Source organism: Pan troglodytes, chromosome 12 (assembly GCF_028858775.2).
Source record: "Pan troglodytes isolate AG18354 chromosome 12, NHGRI_mPanTro3-v2.0_pri, whole genome shotgun sequence".
Taxonomy (NCBI): domain Eukaryota; kingdom Metazoa; phylum Chordata; class Mammalia; order Primates; family Hominidae; genus Pan; species Pan troglodytes.
In genome coordinates, this window is record NC_072410.2 from 16,876,772 (window position 1) to 16,894,079 (window position 17,308).

At 45.4% G+C, this 17,308-nt stretch overlaps 1 long non-coding RNA gene across 1 annotated transcript in view; it reads right to left on the reverse strand.

Moving 5' to 3' along the window:
- Positions 1 to 17,098, reverse strand: part of LOC129143246 (uncharacterized) — a 72,049-nt gene extending 54,951 nt beyond the window's left edge. Inside the window, exon 1 of the long non-coding RNA XR_008546488.2 lies at positions 16,894 to 17,098. This is a non-coding gene — a long non-coding RNA (uncharacterized LOC129143246). The remainder of the gene's footprint in view (positions 1 to 16,893) is intronic.
- Between the last annotated feature and the right edge of the window lie 210 nt (positions 17,099 to 17,308).

Consider the following 17,308-nt stretch of genomic DNA (forward strand, 5'->3'; position numbering starts at 1 on the left):
TGCCTCAAATGGAAAAGAGCAGCAGGTTTGGTTGCTGGCAGGGGACAAAGGTGGACTCAGGCAGGAGGTAGGAATTCGAGCTGGGAGCTCAGCGGAGGGAGTGGAAACAGAAATTTGGGACTTCTCCACATAGACACCTTTAAAGCCTAGGATATTGGGTGAGCTCCCTTAGAGGAACAAGGCCTGACTCCAGCCACGAGGGTCTCCAACCTTTAAAGCCATGCCAAGGAGAAGCCAGCACAGGAAACTAAGAAATAACAACCGATGCAGGAGAAAGACAGGATGCGTGCTGTCTCAGGAGCCCAGGGGGAGGGCTTCCAAAAGAGTGAGGGGTGGGGGCCCTGCATGAAGCCAGGAGTCTGAGGAGAACAGAGCAATGTTCTCAAGTTATAGCGTGGGGTTGAAGGTGAACTTGACATGGGTTTCAGTGGATGGAGGGTGTGGAACCTCAACTGAGGCTGTGGAGGAATGAATTGGGTGAGGCAGGGTGCTAAAGGTGGCGCTCCCCGTCTTGTCTGGGGACGTGTGTGGGGTTCCTAACCCCTCCAGGAGGCTGGCAGCTCTTGCTGCCAGTCCCCTATGTTCCCACCTGTAGTCAGAAGAGCAGCTCAAGGGCACGGGACATACCCTGGACCCTAGAGGAAGAAGCTCTGAGCTGCTGAGGCCTCACAGCCACCATTCACATTCTGAACATGCCCTCTTGCTGGGAGTGGTGGTAGCAGGAACATTGATTCCCACAAAACTCTAAATCGCGGATGTGGGATGAGTATGGAATGCTAGCCTTTCTCTGTTTTATAGCCAAAGGGAAATTTTCTGGAAGCCATAACCTCTTTGGGTGGATCTGAAAGGAGGGAGGATGTGGCTTAAGTTGTTTGGTGCTAAGTTTTCCAGGTGTTGTGAAAGACGTATTTATTGGGGCTGGGAGTGAAAACAAGGAAGAAAGGGTAGAGCTGTAGTGTGATGGGAAATGCTTGTAAATGGAGATTTCTTTTTTTTTTATTAGGTGGAAAGTGAAGTAAATGAACTCTGGGGTGGTGCCTCCCAACTCTCACTTCCAGCTCTCCTGTGTTTGTAGACTCTGTGTTCCTAAACAAGGGAAAATACAGCCACAACCTCCAAAGGACAAGTGCTTATTCATTCCTTTAATTTATCTTTATTGAGGATGTTCCATGTACAGTGGAAGAAAAATTGAAAGTGAATAAAGGAAGCTGAAGATGTTTAAAGATATAGTTGAGAAATCTAAAGCCTAATGAATTGTTTTAGAAGAGGAGTTTAAACAAAATAGGACTACTCAGGAGGCTGAGGCAGGAGGGTCACTTGAGCCCAAGAGTTCAAGGCTGCAGTGAGCTATGATTATGCTGCTGCACTCCAGCCTGGGCAATGGGGCAAGACCCTGTATCCAGAAGAAGAAGAAGGAGAAGGAATACAAATAGATAAGAGGCAGAGAAGCTGTATTTATAGGATTCCATACATAATCAAGAACCCTGAGCAACTGTGGCCTCAGCGCGATAGATATTGATTTCTCTTACACATAGAAGAAATCAAGCAGGGGATGAGATAGCCAGCTGTGTTGGTGGCTCTATGAATTTGCCAGGGACCTACGCTGTCACACTCAACCTAGTCCCCATCCTCATGGTCCAGAACAGAGCTGGAGCTTGAGCTGCTTTGGCTGAGCTCTTCAGACAGAATGGCATGAGGGCTTCACTGTAAGGGGATCACAGGCATTGCTCATGCGTCTTCTAAGCTAGAACATTCACCCATGGCCATGAGTAGCTGCAAGGGAGGCTGGGCATGTCTGTGGGTTGGGCAGCAATATGGGTGTTACTATTTTGAGAGAAGGGGAGAAAGTCTGGCACAGAGGCTAATCTACAAAAATCAGAATATGCAAAACAGATGTAAAATTGGTGATGATTTACTTTACAAGTGATGTCTTATCTTACCTCCATTAGCACAAGCCACAGGCCCTGACTCAGCATTTTAGCCCCTCTGCCTAAGTGCCTCAATCTACCTCTCCAAACTTATCTCCCTGTTCACATCCCAAACAGCCCTGGACTTCTGCTAAGCTGGTGATCCCTTAGTTCCGGGTCTCTTCTTGCCTTGTACTGGCTTGAGTTTCAATTCATACACAAAGGACTGGATGAAACCACTGTGTGAATCTAAGTGGGCAATAAAAAAAGAGCAGTCTTCAGGAGGGAAGCACATATGCACGCACATGTGCTGTAAGTGACTAGTGGAGTCCACTGCACACAAGATCAGAGATGAGTTGGAAAGCTGGTGGACCAGACACACGGAAGTGGGGACCTGGCACATAGCTGTTGCAATACTCCCATGGGAAGATAGGTTCTCAGGGGCTTGCCCCATCCTGGAGAAGAGGTGGCTCCCAGAGATAGCCTCACATGCCAGCAGAGTAACCAATCTTGTCATTACCCCCATTTCCAAGCTCACCTCTTTATATTCAAAGAGAGATAACATTTCTTTGACCAGGGAAGGCTTGTCTGTTTGCAAACACTTGAAAGGAACATCTGTCACTCTTGTGGGGCTCTTACAGGTTCCAAATGTCCCTCACAGGGTTTCATTACCTCAACCCTCTAGATTATATTGGAAAGGGGAGGCATATACATGTGTGCTTGCAGTTGAAGGAAGGAACCCAGGCTTAACTTTCTACAGATTCTCAAAGATGTCTGTGCCCCTGAAAGATTAAGAAGAAGGAATTAATTTGTGTTCCAGGGCTGGCTGAGCCTTGCAGCATGACAGTAATCCTGGGGAACTGAAGATCCACACCTTTGAAAAGAGAGCTGGAGAAAGAGACCCCATGGCCACAGGTCCCAGCAGGCTTGCTCAGTGACCCCACCACATGGAATGCCAGAGACCAGGCTAGATTCCAGATGTAGTGCAGGGCAGCTGGGCACGTAGCCGTGCCACCCTCACTGGCACACATTGTCAACAAGGAGGCAGATGCATAGGTCTCTGAATGGATGCGTGAGGGTGACTTTTGAACATTTTCATTCTGCACTTAGCTGAGCTAAGCTCTGGGCTCTTAGCACTGAACTGGAGGTGGAGGAGTAAAACAAGGACTTAGCAAAATGTTTCTGAAATGGTCATTTAAAACTCTCCTAGCTTGTTGCCGTTAAATTGGACCTTACTATTTATGTGAGACCTGGATTTTAGTACATTGCTTTTTGTAAGCCATTAACCATGTAAAATGATCCAGAGTCAATTTAGAGTTAAATAAGAGCTAATATTACAATCCCCATTTAATATTTTGGTTACATAGAAAGTTTTATTTTTAATAAAACAGGAGATGTAGTGGGAAGGAAAGCCAGGGTCCTGCATGCAATTACATTCAATACGCTCTGACTTTTAATAACACCATATTCACATGACTCGGGCAACAGCATTGAATGCTGTATTTTCATGCCACACATGTGACCCAGGACTTTATTAAAATATAAGTCATGTTTAATCGTACAATATGAAAAGCCATTCTCATGTCAATGGACTTCCTTCAAATTTCCACAGTTCAATAAAGGGCCCAAGAGCTACACTGAACAAATCATGGGAATTAGAAATAGAAAAGATCTGTTTACCTATAGGACATGATTTTAGATTCCTGTCTTATTCATGCAGTCATTCACTAAACATTTATTGAACACTTATATTTAGAAACATCATCCCAAACTTGGAAATAAGAAGTGACTGACAGCATGTCCTTCCATTGTCATGCCATGACCTGCCAGGATTTTCAAACCTCTGGGAGAATAAATCTGTGTTTGACATTGTTGCTTACTGATTAGAGCCCAGTCTCTGTGATGTTACCTGTAGATTTCTGTCCATTAGGGAAGCTGTGGTTTCATTGCTCGGTAGAACATTAACCAATGTTCTATATAACCTAGCAATCATATTCTAACACTCTGTTCCCAAAAACCTTCTAGAAATACCCAGTTCTTAAAAATGCTTTCTGAACAGGCATTACTATTATATGTGTTCCCTTGTTCGTAATGAAATCTCTCTTTGACACATGTATTCTAGATTGGTGTTTTAGTCAACTTGTGCTGCTGTAACAGAATACCACAGAAAGATAGGTACTTTATAAAGAACAGAATTTTATTTCTACTCTTTCTGGGGTCTAGGAAGTCCAAGATTAAAGCATTGGCATCTGGTGTGAGCCTTCTTGCTCTGTTCTCACATGGCAGAAGTGGACGGGCAAGAGAGAACAAATGCCCTGTGCTGATGTGGCAGAAGAGCAGAAGAGCAAGCCAGCCAAACACAGCTGGAGCCCCTTTTATAAGAGCCTTAATCCCACTTACAGGAAAAAAGCTGCCATGGTCTAATCATCTCTTAAAGACCTCACCTTTTAATACGATCACATTGGCAACACTTGGATTTTGGACGGGACACATTTAAACCACAGAAATTGAGATGACATCACATTTTTGACTTTTCGAAAGTTATACTCTGTGCTGTGAAAGGTTTACAGATATATAAATGACAACTTCTTGCCCTCAAAGTCTGTCCACAACAGCTGAATATTAGAAAGTGATCAGTGCCACAGGGAAGGATGGAGGAATTAGGAAGCAGAACAGAAGCTTGATTGGCAGCTGGAAGCTTAGGAAAATCTTTATGAAAGAAAGGGAATGCGTTGGCCAGCCCAGGCAGTGAGGAGAGGCACTGGGCTATGACATCCCTGACCTATGGGGAAGTCTAATGTCATCCCTCTTCCTGTTATGTCTTCATCTTTCTTTTTCTTTTCTTTCAATCCCAGATCTTCCTTTTCCTTGCTCATCTTTGCCCTTCCTCAGCTGCTCCATTTCTCTTTCCTCCGGACCCCATCCTTCTTGCCACTTACTTCAGAAGATAAGTATTTGGAAGAACTAGGCTGGGACCTCTCTGCAGAGAGGGAGCTGAGCGGGGAGCCCATGTCACTCTCGGGGACCTTCTGTGCTGTGGGTGGAAGGGAGCTTGTTTTAGAAGAAAAAGCTCCAGAGGATCAGAGGATGAAAAAAGATCCAGGGAGTCAGGCAATCTACATTTATTTAAAATGGTTTCATGGAGTTGGCCATTCTCTTTAATAGGCAATTTAAAACAATATCAATATTTATGGGCATTTATGCAGCAGGTGCTGAGGCAGCCAGCACCTTCCTGAGGCAGCTAGGATTACAAAGACACTGGTCTGATCCTTTGCATGAGGAGAGCACATTGCTCCCTGGAGCTGAAATCACTCTTTCAGGGCCTTGGGGGGCCATTTGGAGTTCAGGAAGTGGAGCAAAACTCAATGGTCCCTAAGAACCCTGCCAGGTTAGTGCAGCTCCCTGAAGCAAGCCGCTCCTTTTCATCCTTCCCATCTGTTAAGGCTCATTCTCTCTGAATAAGCCGGGGGGCCTCAGCACAGCACAGGGACCGCAGATCATTCTCCTAAAGATGAGCAAATGGCTCCACGATAGGACAGGGCAGAAACAAAGTCCCCACCTCCAAGTCTAAGCTGAACCTTAGACTTGGAGTGCAATAAACACTCAACGACAGGGAGAAACAAACTCTAGGGGCGCCCTCCGGGTGACGCTTGGGCCAAGATCACTTAGGAAGCATCGTTTCATCCCCAGGCCTCATGGGTGTTTCAGAGACTGCTTTGCTTAGGCAGTTACAGGCTATCTGGCCAGTAGCCCCAAACAAATGTTCTGCGATTTGCATCTTTAGCAGTGGACAATAAGAGATTTATGATATTCAGCAGAAGAGTGATCAGCCCCTATGCAAAGCTTCTCACAAGCGTGGTCTCTGAAAACCCCTTCCTTGATGAAAGGGATCTTTTTCAATGCTCTCCTCTTCTGTCTCCTCCTCTGGGCATGTAAATAAGACATCTCAGGCAGGATTCAGAAACACAAAAGCAATCACACAGCAGCTCCATGCTTGAGGAGCTTGCAGTCCAGCTGTGGAGCCAGGCTCAGGAGACGTTGGTGCTCAGCTGGGCAAAGGACATTGCAGCCTCCAGGTGGTGAGGATCTGTGGCCCAGGCTTTGGGAGCAGTTCATTGAAAAGGATAAACTGTGGCAATCAGGAAGCAACTTCCAAAGAACCGATGTTCCTTGCTTAGGTGTCTCACACGCCATCAGGAGGACTGAAGATCATAGCTTTCCTTTCTTAAAATCTGTAGCAGACAGTGTTGCTTTCCTACCCTCCCCATCCCTTACCACTTCAAAGCACCCCAGGGCAGCACCTGCATTCTTTTACCTGAGAAAGTGGGTTTCTCCTTGCAACCTACACATAGGCATGGAATGGGACAGCCTCCAACCCCTGCCGAATGGTGGAGTCGTATAGGAAATACCCCAGCATCCTCACCCCAGGGCAAGAGGACTCAGAGGTGTGTGTTCCACTCCAGCTTCCTGAGCTCCAAGAGAGACTAAGCTCCTAGTGTTCAGGGCAGTAACTGGCTTCACTTCCTTCCTGACAAACTTCCCTCCTCTCTCTCCCATTCCCACCACCATTATAGTTTTCTCCACCTTCATAGTAAACTTGCACTCCCATTCTTGTATCTGGGTCTGCTTCTGGGGCAGCAGAAAGCGAAGACATCCCTACTTTTCCTTATTTCTCTCTTCCTTCAGATTCGCATCCCTTACTCTAGAAAGTCTCCGAGGAAATCTTCTCCCCCGGCCCCAGTGAAAGTCATACTCCCCTCCCACAGGCAGGCAGGAGCAAAAGAAGGCAGGGAATATTTACCTTTCCATTCCTTTGGTCTGATCATTTAAAATATAGCACTAACCAAAGTCTGGGATTATGTAAAGAAACCAACGAAGGGAGGTGAATGGTGAGTGGAGTTTTGACAAATAACAATAATAATAAATATCTAGTCAGGACCTATATCTTAGTCTGTTCAGGATGCCATAACTAAATACTATAAATTGGGTGGCTTATCAACAAGAGGAATGGGTTTGTGGAGGCTAGAAGTTCAAGATCAAGGTGCCAGCAGATGGGGTGTCTGCTGAGGGTGCTCTTCCTGGCTCATAGATGGCGTCTTCTTTAGTCCTCACTGGTGGAAGGGAAGAACTCTGGTCACTTTGGCCTCTTATAAGGGCACTGACTGCACTCATGAGGGCCAACTTTCAGGACCAAGTCCCCTTCCAAAAGCCCCACTCCCTAATACCTTGGGGATTAGGTTTCAGCATATGGATTTAGGGAGACATAACATTCAGACCATAGTAACCTAGTAACCTGCCTGATCAGGCCTCCCCTGGTGGCAGCAGGAGACCCAGTGGTTGAATCCGGAGTTCTGCTCCCCTCACCCAACTCCCACACTGCCTCCCTGGAAGGGAGAGAGGAGGAAAGGAGCTCTGAGCAGTAGAAGGGGTGAGGAAGGCAGGAGGAAGGGAGCTGGCCATGGAGCTGCCAGGGCTGGTAAAGGCACAACTGATGACTGTCATGCTTGGGAAAGAGGAGGGACCCATCTTAGGCTCAAGAAGGAAAGCCCTGGGGTTGTCTAGGCTCTGTCCCTTGGGGGAAGTGATGTTCATCATGCACTTGTGCAAAACACCAGCCCCAGCACCAGGATGCTTCTCGTTGTCATTGGAAAATGAAGACAGAGTCTCAGTGTCCTGGCTGCCATTCTTAATCTGCACCTCCCGGTGCTTATCCCAGCAGAGTATCATTGTGGTGATGTTCAGACAAGAGAATTCTGCCCTGGTGCCTGGTCCGAGCTTCTTAGCTTCTTTGTCTATTGGTCAGGTCAGTTTGTCACTCTTCCCCATACCCTCTGTTTCTTTCTCTTTTCCTTCCTCCCTTCCTTTTCCTTCCCTCTTTCTGGTGCTTTTTCTTCTCTTTTTCCATTTCTTTCTTTTCTTACTTTTTGTGAATATTTTCAGCTGCCTGCTCTTAGCCAGGTACGGTTCCCAGACAACAGCACAGGGGCATCCAGCAGGTGTCTGCTGGGCAATTAGGGAGGAACTTGGTGATTTCCTGCGGCCTAGACCATTTCCTCAGCTGGTGGCACGCAGATCTGTCTCAGGGGAGGAGGCTGGGGAGCTGCTGGCCAAGGGTGGAAGCTTGCATGAGCCTGATTGGTTAATGAGAATTCCCCTTCATTTGTTTCTGTGGGTGATGGACTGATCAGGAGCAGTGGGACCCAGGGATCCTCCCTGTGGGAGGAGATCAAGTCAAAAGGCACCCAGTTAACCAGGGAAAAGGAATTTGGATATTCTTAGCATATTAGATATACAAAAGAATTTAGGTATTCCTAAAGGGATATTTCCTTCCAATCAGGATATATATCATTTTAAGGCTCATCTGGTTTAGAAAACCAAAAACAAACGTTAAGAAGTCTCCCTCTCCCTACTCATTAAATTTTGCTTCTCTTTCAAGGAGATTCCAGGCAGATCTGTTGAGCTCCCTGGTCCTTCCCCACAGGGGTGGTGGATGCTGAGCAAGTCCATGGCAGTCTCCTGGTCCTTAATTCCCCTACCTCATTCCCAACTTGGTCTTATCACCCCATGTAGTCCATGCATGCTAAATGCTACAATATACAACGTCCCAGGTGCAGTGGCCTAATACAATCAAATGTTATTTCTCAGACCAGTGCAAGTTGGTGGCAATGGGAATGGAGACTTGGGGATACGTGGGCAGGGGGAGGGAACTGCTCCACGCAGTCTGCTACCATCTATGGCTTCCCCTGTTCTAGAGCAATGGAATCCTTCACTGGGTCTTACCTATGTATATCTAGAAATTCCAGATAGCAATGCGAACCAGAATTCTAATCTCATTTCCTGGGGAAAGCTCACTGCACGACACACACATGAACTCCTGGGATGATGCCTCCTTTATCACAACCAGTGATTTGTGACATGGACTGTCAGATTCTACTAGCGAATTCATATTTTGATCTGGTCAAAACGCTTTTACTAAACAAACTCTACTTTCCCATGGAAAAAATGATTGTACTTTCTCTCTTGAAAACACATTTTGTTAAACTTCCTTTTTATAGAAAGACTAAAAGCTCTACTGTATCCAAAAATGGCTCAGCAGAGGGGGGTGAGATTCAAAGGATGTCTTGCTCTCAAATTGACAGAGGCTCATTACTCTCAATTGCTTCAAGCGCCACCAAGATTAGAATTCTTCAGCAGCCTGTGTTGATTCAGAAAGATGTCGCCTCTGAAGTTACAAGACACCCTGCTGCCTCTGAATCTGTAGGGTCCCTAGGAGCCTCTAATCAGCTGAACATCAGCTGCCTGACCTACTTGAAATTTGGACCAATGAAAATTGTGTATAGTCTTGTAGAAATCGGTGTTGGATTATAGGATTAACAGGCGCTGCTGGGGGTGGGGCGGCCTTTTACTGTAGCTGACACAGGGCCAGTGACTCAGGCTTTTGTCTAAGAACAATGCTGCCAAGGCACCACAGGGTCTAAGAGGTGTTTTGATGCTTAAAGACCCAAATGAGGCTGGTTGCAGAGAAAAAGCAAGGAAAAAAAAGAGAGGGAGAGACCAGGAGAGGAGGTCACAGAGGAAGGTTGCGTTGAAAGCAAGATCAGAGATGAGAAGAGGGATGGACAGAGGCAAAGGCTGCATTTCTCTGCAACATTGTTCTGTGGGCCTGGAAACAAATTGCTTATCTCGCCTGAGATCATTTCTTCGTTGGTAGGACTGAGAATATCGGAATGGTCAGGATCACAATAGTATGGTTCAGCCCGATGGCTCTAAATTCTCCTTCAGCCCCAAATCATCCTGGCTTTCATCTCCCTCTTAAAACAATCCCTGTGGTTTCTAATGACAGGTGCTGACTGCTTTCTATAATTTTTTTTTTTTTTTGAGACAGAGTTTCGCTGCTGTTGGCCAGGCTGGAGTGCAGTGGCATGATCTTGGCTCACTGCAACATCTGCCTCCTAGGTTCAAGCTATTCTCCTGCCTCAGTCTCCCAAGTAGCTGGGATTATAGGCATCCACCATGATGCCTGGCTAATTTTTTGTATTTTTAGTAAAGACGGGGTTTCACCATGTTGGCCAGGCTGGTCTCAAACTCCTGACCTCAGGTGATCCGCTGGCCTCAGCCTCCCAAGGTGCTGGGATTACAGACGTGAGCCACCATGCCCGGCCTGCTTTCTATACTTTCTAAAATGTAAGCAGCAGCTAATATATTTCCTTCCTTCCTTCCTCCCTCCCTCCCTCTCTCTCTTTTCTTTCTCTCTCTTTCTCTTTCTTTCTCTTTCCCTCTTTCTTTTTTCTTTCTTTCTTTTCCTTCCTTCCTTCCCTCCCTCCCTCCCTCCCTCCCTCCCTCCTTCCTTCCTTCCTCTCTCTCTTTCTTTCTTTTTTTTTTTTGACAGGGTCTTGCTCTGTCACCCCAGGTAGAGTGAAGTGGCACGATCTCAGCCCACTGCAGCCTCGGCTTCCCAGGCTCAGATGATCCGGAGTCTCAGGCTCCCAAAGCGCTGGGATTACAGGCATGAGCCAACATGCTCGGCCAACAGCTAATATATTTCTGAAAGCTCTGTTTAGCCTGTCTTTTTGTTCAACTAGAGGGATTGACATATTTGGATGTGTGGTGTGGTCAGGGGTCTCCAGATAAACAGAACCAACAGGATGGAGATATATATATATAAAAATTTTTTTATTATATATATTATATATGTTTTATATATACAGCATTTTATATATATATTAAATGTTGGCATATAAGACATATATAACTAATAAATATACAAATACTAATATGCTAATATATTACTAATACTAGTATGTATACCAATATTTATAGTATACATATACTATACTGTTATATATATTTAATAGTATATATACTAATAAATATATTAATACTAGTATAAGTATGTTATACTAATATAAATATATACATACACATATGTGTACTAATATTTGTGTGTGTATATATATGCATATATATAGAGAGAGAGAGGGAGATTATAAAGAATTGGCTCACAAGATTCTGGAGACTGAAAACTCCCCAAATCTACAATCCACACAATGAAGACCCAGGAGAGCCAATGATATAGTTACATTCCGGGTCTGAGTCCAAAGGCAGGAGAAAAACAATGTCCTATCTGGAAGACAGTCAGGCCAAAAAGTCTGAATCGTCCCTTGCTCAGCCTTTGTGTTCTAGTCAGGCCTCCAACAGACTGGGTGATGCCCACCCACCCGCACAGGGGAGGGCCATCTGCTTGATTCAGTCTACTGAATCAAACCTCATCTCATCCAAAACCCCCTCCTATGAACAACATCTAACCACACCCAGGCAATGGTTAACCAAGTATCTCAGCCCCCTATGGCACAGTCAAGTGGATACTTAAGAATAACCATCACAGTAGCCATGAAAAACTGCGTGGTGGTGCTCAGGTAGCCTAGAGCAGTGCTTTGCAGAGTGTGTGGTTCAGGAACCAGCAGTGCCAGCATCACCTGGAACTTGTTAGAAATACAGATTCTCGGCCGGGCGCAGTAGCTCATGCCTATAATCCCAACACTTTAGGAGGCTGAGGTGGATGGATCAAGAGGTCAGGAGATCTAGACCATCCTGGCTAACATGGTGAAACCCTGTCTCCACTAAAAATACAAAAAATTCGCTGGGTGTGGTGGCATGCATCTATAGTCCCAGCTACTTGGGAGGCTGAGGCTACAGAATCACTTGAACCCGGGAGGTGGAGGTTGCAGTGAGCCGAGATCTCACCACTGCACTCCAGCCTGGGCGACAGAGCAAGACTCCGTCTCAAAAAGAAAAAAAAGAAATACAGATTCTCAGACTCCAACCCAAATACATTGCATCAGATCCTCTGGAGACAGCCCAGAAATCTCCATTTTAATAATTCCCCAGGTGACTGTGATGCTCATTTATGTTTGACAACCACTGGCCTAGAGACTACAAGTCTGCATTGTTTTTAGTGGGGCTCCTTGACTCTTGGAGCATTATGTAATCGTACAAGCTCATATTTGTATAGTTCTGTGCAATGCATTAAGGGCTTGCATAAATTTGATCCTCATAATGGCTTTGTAAAACAGGTAAGGATGATCTCATTTGCAAATTGAGAAGTTGAGACTCAGAAAGATTAAAATGACCTAGTGATCCCTCCCATCATAACACATCACAGTACAGCCACCTCCTTTCCTCTTCCTCCCCTCCCTCCCTCCCTCCCTCCTTCCTTGCTTCCTTCCTTCCTTCCCTCCTTCCTCTTTCCTTCCTTCCTTTCTTCCTTCTTTCCTCCTTCCTCCCTCCCTACACTCCCCTGCCTCTCGGTCCCTTCTCTGTCACCTCTCTCTCTCCCTTCCTCTGTCCCTCCCTTCCTTCTTTCCAGTCATTCATTCCCTTGGTAGACATAGTGATGTGTAGCCCAAATTCCCCTTCAGGAATTGAAGGTCTATTCTCCCAGTGGCCAGAAGATCACCCTCAGCTATCAGCCCTCTTTGGGGGCTCTCTTGTCTGAAGACAGTCCCCTTGCCCTATGGCAGCCCCCTTGCAGGGAGTGATGGATGTAGGGGTGTAAGAGCCTGGCTGGCACCTCCTCCCCATACAGCACACGTCTGAAGGGCCACGCTGCTCAGAACTCTCTGTGACCAGCTGAAGCCTTGGCATGGCAGCCCATCTCCTCCCTCTTTGCAATTTGGCTTCCAGCCCCTCCAGAAGCTCCACTGGTGTCAATCGTATGCCCCTAACAAGCATCCGGCATGCTGACCACCCTCTCAGTGTCAGCCTCCCAGGGCCCCCGACTGTGGCAGGCACCAAACTGACATTGGTTGTTATTTGCAATGAAAGAAACATGTGCTGTTGCTGTCAACCTGCTTACATCTGACGTGACACTTAGTTGAGTACCTTCACTTACACACACACACAGACACGTGCACGTGTGCACCCATGCACACACACACACCAATTCTCTAGAAGTTTTGACGCTGCTTGGTAGATACCAAGGCAAGATAGACTGAGCAATGCCTCTGAAATCAAAAATCAATTATGTAAAGCCCCTCTTATGAAAGAAATGTTTTGTGTATATACATCTATACATACATAGATGTATATATGTATGTATATATATTTAACCTGTTTTCAGGTTGCCGCTTGCAAATCTAGAACTCCTCTAGCCATCCAAGGCTTTGGTTTTCCCTTGAAAATCTTCCTTTGACCTTTGAAATGCTTGGTTTCTGCAGTGCCTTTTGAGAGCTTGCATCATCTCAGCATTTCTCACAAAAGACCTCAGATCTGACCCAGCGCACACCTTTCAAGTTACCTATCCTTCAGCTGTCCATATGGAAAGTGAGGTGGTTCCTCCACTCCATCCTATTGGCTCTCTGCAGAGCACAGATCATCCTAATAGAGCTACACAGAGGCTGCTGTCTATGGCATAGGGAAACCAATTGTGTCTTCTTGTTCAATGACAAACATTCATATCTTTTTTTTTTTCTTGACAGGAAAGTATCCCCAGGCATGCTTTAAGGCATGACACCCTTGGCACCAAATCCAGCAGATACTTATTTTGCCTTTGTTTCAAGAAAGAGATTCCTAAATGAGCTATTGTCTCTGTGAAACAAGTACTAATTAGCATGGCTTTAGCGTGGAACTGCCTTTTCCAAAAAATCATATTTTCCTGATAGAGGAGCAGGCGCGCTAGAGTCAAGGGAAAACAATGAACAGCAGGTTAACTGTGAAGCCCAAAGCTATGGGATCAGAGCAACAGGAAACGAGTCCTGCTGTCCTAAGTCTGCAAAGCGATTTCACACTGCAAGAAGGGAGACCTGTTGCCTGTGGCAGCCTGGACTGGCATTGACCTTGTACATGGGTCAGCCAAAGAAGGATGACATATAACCTAACTCAATCTGCCAGAGAGAAACAGAGGCTTTATCCTTGAGGCTGATCCCTTGAATTAAGATTATGCCACCCAGGATCAGAGAGGCCAAGTGCGCCACTCAAGGTCACACAGAGCTTTTTGGCTTACGGTGTGGTGGATTAAATGTTTAAAATTCATTTTTAAATTTTTTTAAATTGTGGTTAAATATACATAACTTAGACTATACCATCTTCACCATTTTAAAATATATAGTCTAGTGGCATTACGATCATTCACATTGTACAACCATGGCCACAATCCATCTCCAGAATTTTTCGTCTTTCCAAACTGAAACTCAGTCTCCATTAACTCTGGCCCCATTATCCTTGGGGCCAATCCCTTAAATTAAGATTATTTCACCCAGGATCAGAGAGGCCAAGTGCCCCAGTCGACATCACACTGAGCTTTTGTACCCAGGCTTTCGTTTTCATTGTCCACCACCGCCCTACACCCACACACACACAACTATTTTGAACCAATTAACTTCTTATTCTCCCCTTCCCTGCAGCCACCGGCAACCTCCATTCTACTTTCCATCTCTATGAATTTGACTATTTCTGGTACCTCATATAAGTGGAATCATACAGTATTTGCCTTTTTGTGAGTGGTTTACTTCACTTAGTATAATGACCTCAGGCTCATACATGCTGTATGTAGCATGTGCCAAAATGTCCTTTATTTTTTAAGGCTAAATAATATGTCTCACATATATATATATGCTATATGTATAATATATATATATATAATTATATGCATACATATAGATGAAGAAGTTCTGTTTATCCATATGAATGAATAAACAAAATATGGTATATATACACACACATATACATATATACACACATATGTGTATATATACACATATGTGAATATATATATATATATATATATACACACACACCACATTTTGTTTGTTTATCCATTCATTAATCAAGGTATTCTTGAGTTGCTTCTGTCTTTTGGCTATTGTGAATAATACTGCTATGGTAACTCAACTGGGACTATGGGCCAACATGGGTGTACAAAAATCTCTGTAAATTTAAAGATAATTTTTTTTGAGACAGAGTCTTGTTGTGTTGTCCAGGCTGGAGTGCAGTGGTGCAATCTCAGCTCACTGCAACCTCCAACTCCCAGATTCAAGCCATTCTCCTGCCTCAGCCTCCAGAGTAGCTGGGATTACAGGAGTGCGTCACCATGCCTAGCTAATTTTTGTATTTTTAGTAAAGATGGGGTTTTACCACGTTGGATAGGCTGGTCTCGAACTCCTGACCTCAAGTGATCCACCCACCTCTGACTCCCAAAGTGCCTGGATTACAGGCATGAGCCACCACACTCTGCCTTAACGATAATTTCTAAGTTTAAATTGATTTTTAGAAAATATAAAATTGCATTTTCTGCTGGCGGAACATAATTGATATTTGAGCTAGGCTGTCACCATTTTATGATCTGTTTCTATTCTATTTACCCTGCTTGGGTGACTTTACAAACACAGGCTGTGGCTCTTCCTTTAGTCTAACCAAAGACATAAAGACAAAGTGGGCACAATTGGCCGAAGAGTGGCTCAGCCCTTGCAGAATGTCGCTCCTAAGGACAGGGTGTGATTTGGTTCCCTGCTGTGCCAGAGCCTAAGATAGTCCCTGGCCAAGGAGACTCTCTGTACATTGTTTTTTTGGTGGATAAATGAAAAAAAAAAGGGGGGGGGGACTTTTAAAAATCAATTGATTGTATTGCTCTATTCATTTTTAAACAAATTTATCTTTAACCAAACTTTAATGTGTATCTAGCTGTAGAACATATTTTCTGTAATAACCATCGCGGGATGGGAGCCGTGAGATTGTTAATAAATAGACAACAACACGCCTGGAAAACAGAGCGAAGTCTCCTTTGTGCCTTTAGCGCTATAAGGAACCTTAAAAAAAAATCTTTGATACCTTGCTTCAAAAAAAAATATAAACGCTCATCTCTTAACTGCAACTCAGGTTGACAACTCCCCAAAAAATTGTTAAAGAAGATGATCTGTGCATCAGGTGACTAGGGTCACGATTCTACTGTGTAACACGAAACCACGAATCGCGCAGCGTACAGGAGTGGGTGGTTTCTTAGCCAGGAGCCTCGGGGTTGGACACGCAGCAGTCAGCGGTTCCTCAGCCCGGGAGCCTCCAGGTTGGCTGGGGCGTGGCTGATCTGGCCTGGGTTTGGCTGGGCCATGTGCTTCTGAGCCTCAGCGGCACGTGGCTTCTCTAGGGGGTCGGGGCTCCGGGTTACTCTGAGATCCTGGTAAAGGAGCCAGCGCTGTCTGGGGGAAGCTCTCGGCGTGGCCAGGCACAGGCACATAGAGTGAGAGCACGAGTGGAAGCAGCAAAGCCTGTAAAGGTGCGCCTTCATTTCCGCTTCCATTTATTGGCCAACGCTAGTCCCATCGCGGAAGTTAAAGGAAGGGGAATAAGTGCGAAGTATGTTCTACCTTTTGCGGGAAAAACTGTAAAGTCACGGGGAAACGATATAATACAGAGAGGGCTGAAGAATTGGACCAATAATGGCACCTTCCACCTCCAGCTATTGAAAAATAGCAAAGGACAGCTGTCTCTCCAGAAGATACAGTGGCTTGCTGAGATCCACTCAGCCGAGCATCACCACCATGAAGCCCAGGGAAGATTCTGAGGGGATCCTTTGACAGAATCCGGTTGTCACGGACTGAATGTTTGTGTTCCCCCACAATTTCTATGTTGAAATCCTAAAACCCAACATGATGGTATGGAGCGGTGGGGTTTTTGGGAGGTGGTTAGGTCAGGAGAGTGGGTCCCTCACGAATGGGATCCGTGCTCTCATAAGAAGAGAACAGAGAGTTCTCTCGCCCCTTCTGCCATGTGAGGACACAGCCTGGAGGCGCCATCTATGAACCAGGAAGCGAATTCTCACCAGACACTGAACCAGCCCACATCTCCATCTTGGACTTCCCGCCTCCAGAACTGTGAGAGTAAATGTTTGTTGTTTAAGCCACAAATATACCCAGCCTATGATATTTTTGTTATCATAGCCTGAACTAAAACACTAGTAGTGAAATATAAAGGTAAGATTTACAGTAGTACTTACAGTGCTCCTTAAGAGTTTGCCTTTGCGTTATTGCCACGCCAGGCCTCACGCAGCAGCTGACAGGTTGAGGCTCCTAACGTCACCTACGCAGGGAGCAACTGCCACTTTGCCTTAGCCTTGACATAGAATCCAATCCTTAGAACCTCATTAGGTAGCACAGATGGTTTTCTATTAATGACAGTAAACCTTGCTCTTCGCTGTAAGAAAAAAGAATGTCTGCCTTCACCCTGAGCATGGGATCCCCCATGCAAGGATGATCACTGTCAGAAGCTATTTTGATTTCACTGCTCATCCAGCAGCTGGAAGTGAGCACATGTGATTAGCTCAAAAGCAAACAGCAAGACCTCTCCGGCTGCTGACCCTGGAAACCAGGTATAGGGCCAGGTAATTACAGTAACATTCCTTTAAGCTCATG